This window comes from Hyperolius riggenbachi, chromosome 8, assembly GCF_040937935.1.
Source record: "Hyperolius riggenbachi isolate aHypRig1 chromosome 8, aHypRig1.pri, whole genome shotgun sequence".
Taxonomy (NCBI): Eukaryota; Metazoa; Chordata; class Amphibia; order Anura; family Hyperoliidae; genus Hyperolius; species Hyperolius riggenbachi.
Window position 1 is genome coordinate 34,045,133 of NC_090653.1, and position 12,679 is coordinate 34,057,811.

Consider the following 12,679-nt stretch of genomic DNA (forward strand, 5'->3'; position numbering starts at 1 on the left):
AACCCATTGGAAATCCACAACCATTCCAACTTTTAAACAATGGATCCAGAGAGTAGAAAAAATTAAAGAAATAGAAGAAGATATCTTACTAACCCAAGACAAAGCCGAAGAAATATCTCTAATCTGGGCTACATGGTACAATTTCCAAGACTCAGACACCTATAAACAAGCCATGCTCTCCACTACATGAAGGTACAATATGCAACAGCACTCTCACCTCCCACCTGCCTGCATCTCTTTGGAACTTGGTTGTGGCTCCTGCTCTACCACTCCAGAAACCCAAATTGTGTCGTTCTAAAGTCGGATGGTGACCCCCAAACACTTACTTAATCCCCTTTTAAGATAATCTGCGAACTTAACTACAACTATAACTATGACTATAGTTGTGCTCATTAAATTGGGTGCAGCTATGGACAAGCTGATTACAAAGACAAAATTATAAATAGCTATTAAACTGAAACCTCACTGAAACGTTTAACCCAGAACTACTTAGCATTCTAATCATGCCCACACTCACCTGTCTCACACAGGAATAACCTTATCCACATAAATAGCTTGCTAGATGCTCCTAGCCCAAAAGGTCTCCTGCATATACCCATACCCTGTGTTTGAGGTTGATCTGCATGCCACTGCACCCCAGAAACACCTTTGTGCCTGCACTGTATGCCTCTGCACCCCTGACCGTTACTGTGCTACTTCACCTCAATACTCTATTGTGCATGTATGCCACTGAATCTCCGATCACTACTGGGCCTGTACTGTACGCCACTGCACCTTGAAATACTATTGTGGCTGCACTGTATGCATCTCAGAACACTATTGAGCCTGCACCTTATGCCACTGCTCACGTCCCGTCTTCCCGAGATCCTCCGCCAGACTATTAGACTATGCTTGGCCCCTCTGCCTTGCTCCACACGACCACCCCGCCCCGTTGTCTTGCGTCACACGATCACCCCGTGCTACCCTCTGCACTCAACCCAAATACCACTCCGTACTGAGGTATTTGGGCCGTGGGACACAGAACGGTCACAATAATATATGGCCACCCTATCCAGAGAGGCCCTCCTAGCTTGGGAACCCCCAGACAGCCCCAGGCCTACATGGGGCTCCTCCCTGTGGGATGCTGTCACCGCCCACATCCAAGATCTCGTCTCCAAGCGAGCACCGAACAAACGCCGCCACAGAGGTAGGAGAGCTGGGGCCCAGGTCCGACTCAAAAGAAAAGGACTTCGCACTCCCGTCCCTGCCATCCTACTTGCAAATGTCTGCTCACTCCCCAACAAACTGGACGAGCTGCTCCTCCTACTCGGTAGCAAGCCGCAGATCAGCAAAAACACCCCTGTTCTCTGTGTCACTGAGACCTGGCTGTGCGCCAGCACCCCCGACAACTCTCTACAAGTACCAGGCTACAACCTTCTAAGAGCAGACCGCGATGCAGCCCTCTCCGGGAAAATGAGAGGTGGGGGTATCTGCTTTTACATCAACACCTCCTGGTGCTCCAACATCACCACTCTCAACAAGACCTGCACCCCAGATGTTGAGTTTCTGGCCATAAACTGCAGGCCTATATACTCCCCCAGGGAGTTCTCTTCCCTTGTCCTCGTTGGGGGTCTACATCCCTCCCGACGCATGCTCCAAGACTGCGCTGCAAACCCTCAGTGACTGTATTTCGCGGTGGGAAACATCCCTCCCGGAGGCTCTGTTCATCATCCTGGGTGACTTTAACAAGGCGAACCTACGACAGGAGATGCCCCGCTACAAGCAGCACATTACCTGCCCCACCAGAATCGGTAACACCCTGGACCACTGCTACACGGTCCACAAGAACGCATACAAGGCCACCCAAGGTGCCCCTCTGGGAAACTCCGACCATAACACGATCCACCTGATCCCCACTTACAGGAGGCTCCTGGAGACCTCTAAGCCCACCGTCAAAACCATAAAAAAATGGACAGCAGAGGCAAAACTGGAACTCCAGGCTTGCTTTGATACCACCGACTGGTCAACCCTGGAGGCACCCTCCCTCGATGAATGGGCCGAGAATGTCACCTCCTACATCAGCTTCTGCGAAGAAGCGTGTATTCCATCCAAGACCTTCAGGGTCTTCCCCAATAATAAGCCTTGGTTCAACGACAAGCTCCGCCGACTTCGGAAACGCAAGGAGGTAGCGCACAGGTCTGGCTCCCCTGAGGAATACAGAGAGGCCAGGTATGCCCTGAAAAGAGAACTGCGATCAGCAAAGAGGGCCTACTCCGACAAACTGGAGCTCTACCTTCAATCAAACAATACACGGGAGGTGTGGAAGGGCATGAGAGCAGCCACGAACTTCAAACCCATAGCTCAACCTGCGACCCCGAGCCTTCGGCTGGCGGAGGAGCTCAATGAGTTCTACTGCAGGTTCGAGCGGCAACCACACCAGCAAGTGGACCATACAGCGACAGCTTTGGGGACCCCCCCCTTGGGTGAACCCGGCACCCCGGCTCCTGTCGCTGTCCACGAACTAGAGGTACTCCGGCACCTCCGAAAGCTGAACCCCAGGAAATCTTCTGGCCCAGATGGAGTGTCGTCGATCTGCCTGAGAACCTGTGCCGATCAGCTAGCCCCTGTGCTCACCTCCTTATTTGAGCGGTCATTATCGGACGGTACCGTCCCCCCGTGTTTTAAGCGGTCCGATATTGTACCAGTCCCCAAAAAACCCGGCAGCACTGAGCACAACAACTTCCGACCAGTGGGCCTAACCTCCAACGTTATGAAGCTCCTTGAACGGCTGGTCCTTGCTCATCTGAAGAAGCACACGGACGCCCACCTCGACCAGCTCCAATTTGCTTATAGGGCAAATAGATCCGTGGAGGATGCCATCAATGCTAGCCTGGCATATCTCACTGAGCACCTTGACAACCCTGCCTCCTACGCCAGGATTCTGTTCCTAGATTTCAGCTCAGCGTTCAACACGATCTGCCCAGACATCCTGCTCACAAGTCTGACACGGCTCGGAGTAGATCCCTCCCTTCGAGCATGGATCAAGGACTTCCTGACAAACAGAACGCGACGGGTGAAGCTCGGCAACTGCTACTCCAGCATCAGAACCACCAATACAGGGGCGCCGCAAGGCTGTGTATTGTCACCACTATTGTTCTCCCTATATACCAACAACTGCATATCATCCGCGGACTCTGTGAAAATCATCAAATTTGCAGACGACACCACCATCATCGGCCTAATTGGCAGCTCCGGAGAGCATGAGTACCGCAGCGAAGTAGAGAGAATCTGCAACTGGTGCAGTGACAATAACCTAGGACTCAACGCCGCTAAGACCGTTGAGCTAATCGTGGACTTCAGGAAGAATCCTCCCCCCCCTCCCTCCTGTCCTCATTGGGGGTACTGAAGTCTCTAGGGTGTCATCTGTGCGGTTCCTCGGCACGACTCTCTCCAGCAACCTTAAGTGGGGGCAGAACACCACCAACATCCAGAAGAAATCTCAGCAGAGGCTGTTCTTCCTGCGCCAACTGAAGAGATTCGGCATGCCCAGGAAGCTGCTGGCCAGCTTCTATACTGCCACTATAGAATCCATCCTCTGCTCCTCAATCATTGTATGGTACATGGGTGCAACGGCCAGCGAAAAACACAAACTGCAGAGAGTCATAACTGACGCAGAGAGGATCATCGGGTCTCCTCTCCCACCACTTGATCTCCTCCACTCCGCTAGGATGATAAAGAGGGCCACTGCGATCTCCCGTGACTCCTCCCACCCAGGCAGTTGCTACTTCAAGCTTCTCCCATTGGGCCGCCGCTACAGGACTATACCATGCAAAACCTCCAGATGGAAGAACACCTTCTTCCCCCAAGCGGTTCGGCTGCTGAACTCCAACCTCCCCCTGTCAGGCGCGCCTTCTGGCATGCCCTAGCGGGGCCTTCCAGCCAGTTTTCGCCGCTGCCCGCCCTGGTTCTCGCTGCCCTGGGCAGTATGGGGGTCACCATCAATCATCATCATTATTACTATTATCATTATCATCACTTGTATCACTATCAGTATTGATTGACTGTTCCTGCACGACAGGAAGAACACTAACTGATGACCGGGGTCTGCTACTAATGTGGGTTAGACCTATACCATTACTGTAACTCCAACTGCTTGTGTTGTGTTGTGCGTTTTTGTTTTCCTATACTATGCCTATGCCATGTGTACCACAAAGAATTCCGAGTACAGCTCTGTTGTACTTGGCGAAATAAAATTGATTCTGATTCTGATATACTGTTATCTACTGTTTAAGTTCTGTAAAATCCTTGTTCAAACTACTGCATTAAGTTAAACGTAATGTAACTTCTTGTTGTAATTTACTTGAATATAACTCAATTCAATAAAACATATTGAAACAGAAATGTGTGTAGCGTCAAGGAAGTTCAGGAACAAAAAGTATACATTTTAAAGTAAAGTTGAGATTTAACTTGCAACAAAATCAGATATTTACCTAGGTAGAGGAAAGCCTCTGGATCCTCCAGAGGCCTGTGACCTCCTCGCCACTACTGCCACTGCCTGAGACCCTCTGGAACTTCACAACCATGCTCCTCTTTGTGGACAAACAAGGCCACACTATGCCCAAGGAGATGCTCATGCAGGAGCAGCTCCAACTTACTTCACAGATACAGCTGTACTCATGCAGTCACAGAACAGCCACACACATACACAGCGGTAAGCACTGCCACTATAACATGTCAGGACAAGCTTTTGTCAGAAATGTTCCAGGGGTCCATGGGAGGCAACGGGGAAGAGGAGTATATAGGATGCCTCTGGACTATCCAGAGGCTTCCCTCTACCTAGCTAAATATCTGTCTTTTCTTTGCCTCAAGTACACTGCAATAGAATTAGTTTCCACGGCTGAGCAGCCTTATATCACCAAGTGCAATGCAAAGCACTGGAAAGAGTGCAATGCACGATGCCACAATGGACTGTAGAGCAGTGGAGACATGTTCTTTGAGATGTTGAATTATGCATCTCTGTCTGGAAATCTGATGGATGAATCTGGATTTGGCAGATGTCAGGAGAATGGTACTTGCCTGACTGCACTGTGACAAGTGTGAATTTTGGTGGGAGGGGGGGATTATGATGTGGAATTGTTTTTCAAGAGTTGGGCTTGGCTCCTTATTTCCAGTAAAATTAACTCTGAATGCTTTAGGATATAAAGACATTTTGGAGAAATTCATGCTTAAAGCTTTGTGGGAGCAGTTTGAGGATTGCCCCTTTTTGTTTTAACATGACTGCTCACCAGTGCACAAAAACAAGTCCATAAAGACATGGATGAAAAAGTTTGATGTGGAGGAACTTGACAGGCCTACGTAGATGCCTGATCTCAGGTGATTCCATCAACCAATCATTCACATGAATTAGGCCTCAGGGCACTGACTGTCTAGTGTTTGAATGCTAGTATGTAATTTTTGTATGATTTAAGTATCTGCAGTCTTTAGAGTTCAGCAGGAAGTTACTGTGTCGCTGTATCAGCTAATTGATGCAGAAAGAACAATGTAAACATGGCTTGGGTTTTGTTTTCGAGAGGGCTTGTAATTTTAGAGCTAGCTTCAAGCAGCAAATAGACTGGAAGCTACCCTTGTAAACAGTCCCAAACTAGTTCCAAGACTACTCTTATGCTGACTGCGTGCAATAAGATCATTGTACTCAGCTTCTACATACAGTAGATTCAGTAACACACAGTAAAATAATACAGCAAAGGCACCAGAAGTCTCAACTAAGTGCATGGCTGAGGGGATATCGAGGACTTTTTTTTGGGGGGGAGGGGTGTTGGGAGTGTTTTCACGCTCTAAAATACTTACCAAGTCTCCAGCGACGTCTAGCAGACTTTCTGTACCTCCTAGCGGCGGCTTCCGGTGTCCATGCACAGCAGCCAGAGTGGAAGGAAGTCTACAGGAAGGTTGGAGATTCTTACAGAAGACAAAAAAAAAAAAAAAAAGACACAGGGAGACCAGGAGCCCGATCTGGCGTAATATCGTAAGGTCACCAGAGTGTATGTATAGATGAATGTGTTATACTCAAAAAATTGGGTTGCTCAGTAGGTTACCACTCAGAGCATGTGGGGAGATATCATCCCCACTCGGCCTTTTCTCTGGTGGGAGAGTTGGTCGCAGCTCCGAAGAAAAGATTGCACACTTGGGGGTCATCCAAATGTGCACACCACTATACGGAGTAATAGGTAATCAGTAGGACAACGCGTTTCACAGCCAATACCGCTTCCTCAGGTCAATAAGTGTGCCTGACGTAAAAGCAAGGTAGTCCTGGGCGCCCAGGACTACCTTGCTTCTACTTCAGGCGTGAAACGCGTTGTAGAGTGTGCTTGATAAAATTTGAGAAGCTTTCACCATAACCTTGAGTGTTAGTGTCACTTCACCAAGGTAGGAATGCTGGTATTTATACCACCTTTGTCTATTGCTATCCAGCATACTATACAGCTTGTGATACTATGGGTGCCTCCGACCTCCTACCTACAGGAAGGTTGCCAAACATTGCTAGTGGCTCGGTACGTTTTTAGTAGGGAGCTTTGTGCTTTGTCGGCTGGTAAAGCAACCGGGAAGCACATGTATCCGGCATCAGGTGATCCCTGCTGGTGCTGGACACTCGGCTGTAGCTGGTATCTGGTGCCATCTAGTGACCACAATGCCCCCCCCCCCCCCCCCGAAAAAAAAATTATATTGTCGTAAAAAATATATATTGCAAAATCTCAGCACCGCAGCACCTACAGGGACTGATATACCCCAGCTAAATGTAGTTTCTGGTTTCAAGAACCACTATTAAAGAGGCACTTAAGCCAGGAAAAAAAAAAATCAGTTTTACTCATCTGAGGCTTCTACCAGCCCCCTGCAGTCATCCCGTGCCCTTGCAGTCACTCACAGATCCTCCTGTCCCCCGCCGTCAGCTAGTTTTGTTTTGCCGACAGGCCTGGCCACGGGCAGTCTTCTCCGTGTTCCCATCCGCAATAGCATCCTGCACAGGACGGTATTGCAGATGGGAACGCAAAGAAGGAGACGCTTGGCCAGGCCTGCAAAGGCGCAGTGAGCCTGTCGGCCGAAAAGAAAACTAGCTGGCAGCGGGGGACAGGAGGATCTGTGAGTGACTGCGAGGGGGCTGGTAGAAGCTCCAGGTGAGGAAAACTGATTTTTTTTCCAGGCTTAAGGCTCTCTTTAAATATAGGCCTAACAAAAACTGTACCCAGACCACAAGCTCTGTACAAACTACTTGTTGCCAGCACTACAGTATATTCACATACTTTCTGCCACCAGTTGTGGATGTAGTTGCCAGATGAGCACAGCACACTTGTTAGTACATGCCTGTGCTCATCATCCTAGGCAGGCGATGCTGGGTCAGTATCTCTCATTTTGGCTCTCTCCCAGGTTAGCCTCTAGGTATGTGGAATTTTTCTCCAAGAGAATTCTGGGAAACAAGGCATAACTTCTAATGGCTTTGGAACACTCATTACAACGAACATTCTGCAGAGCTGCATTTGACAGGACTAAAGGAGGTCAACACATAAATTTCAGATTATAGAGTAAATCAAGGTGAGAGAAGTATGAGGCAGTATTTTACAGTGGGCAACACTAAATAAATTAACAATAAATATAGTAAAAAATAAACAATTTTATTCATTATGGTATGTTCACTTCAGTTCTTTTTTAACTTCTTCTCTGCCTAACATTAACTTCCCCTCTTTAGTGCTGAACTTGTGCCCCAGATCTATTCTGGGTTGCCCAGGATGTCCCCCAGGCAGAGTCAGCTGTGGTGCCTTAATGGCGGGCATGCTGGGAGCTGTGGTGCTTCAATCGTGGGTATGCTGGGTGCCTCTATGTGGGTATACTGAGAGGTGTTGTTCCTTGCTGGGCACTGTGATGCCTTTATAGAGGCATGCTGGGTGCTGTGGTTCCTTTATGGGGGCATGCTGAGAGTTGTGGTGCCTCAATGGGAGGCCCGTGAGGGCATGGAAGGGGGTTCACTAGGTCAGGGAATGCTATGAGGGGATTGCCAAGCTGGCAGCAGGCCAGCCCGCCCAGCAAGCACAAAAGCCAGGTAACTCTTGCTAGTTATGTTTAAGTGACATTGCCTATTTATGTGATATGCTGCATTTTTGTTTTGTATTAATGGAGAGGTGGCTTTATCCAACATTTTACTGGGCAGGCCTACTTAGACCACTGTTAAGTTAATGTAAATTTGGCTCCACCCATGACCACACCCACATTCTGGTGCATAGCCACACCCATTTTCCGGCTGGAGTGCCCAGGATCTCTTGGCAACGCCCCTGGTGGAACTACAAACCTCTCCTCTGCCTAACACTAACCGGTTCAAATCTCCAGCCACGGGAAGCTTTGGTAGTCTTTGGGAGCCCGAGTGCTCCCGAAGACGGGTGGCTCCACACTGCACATGCGCGAGCATGTGAGACAGCGTGCTTGTGCATGAGCAGTATAGAGCAGCCCGCGCTCCTGAATAATTTTGAAGCCTCGAGTAATGGCAGAGAGCAGTCTCCGACCGATTGGTTGGAGACTGCCAACGAGGAAGCCAGCGCAGGAACGTGGGGACCAGGAGAGGAACGGGAAGGTTCTATAGGACCCAGAACTTTCCCTCTCCTTAGTAGAGTATCTGTTTATTTTTATACTGGCTTCAGGCTCCCTTTAAATTTGCTGACAGGCAATAATACTGCGACAGAGACACATTCAAAAAGTCCTACGAAACTTTATTAAGCAAGATATAAAACATTAGCAAGGCTTTATATTCAGCAGTTCATAAGAAGGAGCAAAACACAAACCACAACACAAATATCTCAATTGAGACTTTCTCAAAGTAAAAAAAAAAACATAAATCTCACTACTGCCCAAGCTTGTTATTAAAGGGAATCTGAAGTGAAAATAAAATTATGATATAATGAATTTTATGTAAATGCAAAATACTGCGCCAGAGTCCACAAAGTCCTGTAAATGTCACAGGAGAGTGTTTTGGGGAGTCCCGAGGCACACAGGCACTTAAGTGGTGTACTTTCGTAAGAAGACAGTAATATTGAACTACTACAATGAATTGTATGTGTAGTACAGCTAAGAAATAAAACACTAGTACAGATATGAGTCTCATATTGTTTCCAGTACAGGAAAAGTTAAGAAACTTCACTTGTTATCTATGCAAAAGAGCTTCTGTGAGCCCCGCAACTTTATAAAGTGTGGACAGCACTGTCTTTTTAAGCACTTATCTTAACTGTCTCTCATTGTTTCTTCTTTGTTTGTTTTTTTTCTGCAGAGAAAAGTTCAAAGGCACATTAGCCTGCTGGGTGAAATCATTTACCAACCTCGCCGGCGTTCAATTTCCCCAGAATTTCTGTGCAAAAAGTGGTTTAATTAATTTCAAATACATTTTCAAGCATTTTTTTTTTTTGTAATCTATTTTTTTTAAATATTGACTTCAATACAGGTTATTGTATTGAATTCAATAAAAAAAAAAAATAGTTTGCCGCAAGATGTTGATGACACTGCGTGGCCCTTAATCACCGGGGGAATATGTATTCACAGAGGGAGAAGCAATCAGAGGGAACGCTATCAGAGGTACACAACGAGCGATCAGCACACCAATGGTGAGTATAGGTTAGCCAGGTATAGGTGCCACAGTATAGGTAGCCAGGTATAAATGTCCCCAGTATACAGTGGCTTGCAAAAGTATTCAGCCCCCTTGAAGTTTTCCACATTTTGTCACATTACTGCCACAAACATGAATCAATTTTATTGGAATTCCACGTGAAAGACCAATACAAAGTGGTGTACATGTGAGAAGTGGAACGAAAATCATACATGATTCCAAACATTTTTTACAAATAAATAACTGCAAAGTGGAGTGTGCATAATTATTCAGTCCCCTTTGGTCTGAGTGCAGTCAGTTGCCCATAGACATTGCCTGATGAGTGCTAATGACTAAATAGATTGCACCTGCGTATAATCTAATGTCAGTACAAATACAGCTGCTCTGTGACTGCCTCAGAGGTTGTCTAAGAGAATATTGGGAGCAACAACACCATGAAGTCCAAAGAACACACCAGACAGGTCAGGGATCAAGTTATTGAGAAATTTAAAGCAGGCTTTGGCTACAAAAGGATTCCCAAAGCCTTGAACATCTCACGGAGCACTGTTCAAGCGATCATTCAGAAATGGAAGGAGTATGGCACAACTGTAAACCTACCAAGACAAGGCCGTCCACCTAAACTCACAGGCCGAACAAGGAGAGCGCTGATCAGAAATGCAGTCAAGCGGCCCATGGTGACTCTGGACAAGCTGCAGAGATCTACAGCTCAGGTGGGGGAATCTGTCCATAGGACAACTATTAGACGTGCACTGCACAAAGTTGGCATTTATGGAAGAGTGGCAAGAAGTAAGCCATTGTTAACAGAAAAGCATAAGAAGTCCCGTTTGCAGTTTGCCACAAGCCATGTGGGGGACACAGCAAACATGTGGAAGAAAGTGCTCTGGTCAGAGGAGACCAAAAAGGAACTTTTTGGCCAAAATGCAAAACGCTGTGTGTGGCGGAAAACTAACACTGCACATCACTCTGAACACACCATCCCCACTGTCAAATGTGGTGGCAGCATCATGCTCTGGTGGTGCTTCTCTTCAGCAGGGACAGGGAAGCTGGTCAGAGTTATGGGAAGATGGATGGAGCCAAATACAGGGCAATCTTGGAAGAAAACCTCTTGGAGTTTGCAAAAGACTTGAGACTGGGGCGGAGGTTCACCTTCCAGCAGGACAAAGACCCTAAACATAAAGCCAGGGCAACAATGGAATGGTTTAAAACAAAACATATCCATGTGTTAGAATGGCCCAGTCAAAGTCCAGATATAAATCCAATCGAGAATCGGTGGGAAAATCTGAAAACTGCTGTTCACAAACGCTGTCCATTCTAATCTGACTGAGCTGGAGCTGTTTTGCAAAGAAGAATGGGCAAGGATTTCAGGCTCTAGATGTGCAAAGCTGGTAGAGACATATCCTAAAAGACTGGCAGCTGTAATTGCAGCAAAAGGTGGTTCTACAAAGTATGGTCTCAGGGGGCTGAATAATTACGCACATCCCACTTTGCAGTTTTTTTTTTTTTTAAAGGTTTGGAATCATGTATGATTTTTGTTCCACTTCTCACGTGTACACATCTTTGTATCGGTCTTTCACGTGGAATTCCAATAAAATTGATTCATGTTTGTGGCAGTAATATGACAAAATGTGGAAAACTTCAAGGGGGCCGAATACTTTTGCAGACCACTGTAGTTAGCCAGCTATAGGTGCTACAGTATAGGTTAGCCAGGAATAAGTGTCCCAGTATAGTTAGCAGCTATAGGTGCTGCAATATGTTAGCCAGGAATCAGTGTCAACAGTATAGGTAGGTAGCTATAGGGGGCTGCAGTATAAGTTAGCCAGGAATCAGTGTCCTGACTCCCCAGTATAGTTAGCAGCTATAGGTGCTGCAGTTAACTAGGAATCAGTGTCCCCAGTATAGCAGCTCTCCTGTTCCCCTTCCCTCCACCGTTCATCCCTTCCCTTTCTGACCCCCGCCCCCCCTCCTGATCCCCCAGCAGCTCCCTCCCTGCCTCCTGATCCCCTGGCAGTGCTGTGAGTAAAGATCAGGGAGTTTTACTCACCGATCCACTCTCCAGCGATGATCGCAGATTCGCCTCCGCATGCAGCTCCAGGATCCTGTTTACAGTACCGGAGACACGTCTTTATGACGTCATCAGCCGCATCCCCGGTACTGAGAACAGTAGCCTGGGGCTGGACTCGGGTGAGAACCTGCGATTATCGCTGGAGAGAGCCTCGGTGAGTACAACTCCCTGATCTTTACTCACAGCACTGCCAGGGGATCAGGAGGGAGGATGGGTCAGAAGGGAGAAAGGGAGGGTGGATCGGAAGGAAGCAGTAAAGAAGGGCACATATGGCTAATGGACAAAAAGGGCGCAGCCATAGACTGCAATGCAAAATATCGGCTATTGGGCGCCTGACAGGAAATTTTGGCGCCCGAGAAATAGCGGTTGCAGGGATCGTGTTAACAAAAGTTTTCGTTTACAGAATAAGGTTTATTACAAATATCGTTTACAAATTCATTTTGACTGTGTTATACTTATTTTTTCGTTTTTAAATTTCGCTTATAGGAGGTTTTACTTATTTTTCGTTTTTAAATTTCGCTTTCAGGACTGTAACACGTACATTTTTGTTTACACTTATATTGTCACTTAAAATTTGTTTTCATACATATAATGCTTAAATATCGCTTTCAACCTTATTCTATTAGAAATACATCACTTTTGTGGTATTAACTTTGTTTTTAACACTTATAATGCGTAGATTATAGTTTTCAGATTTATTAACTTACTAATATATCGCTTTTAATATTACTGTTATTTTAAGATTTTTAATGTGTACGTGATTTATTTATGTACGGCTATGTATTCTAATATATTCTCTATAATATACACACACACACACTTGGATACAAGTCGACCTCGTGTATAAGTCGACCCCAATATTTCACTCTTAAGCTGGATTTTTTTAATGTCTCAAGTATAAGTCTATCCAGCAAAGTTAATGGCTGCACTTGGGGATCAGAATGGGTTAATGACTACACTGCATAAAGTATTGTAGCCATTAACCCCTCCTGGCCCCCAAG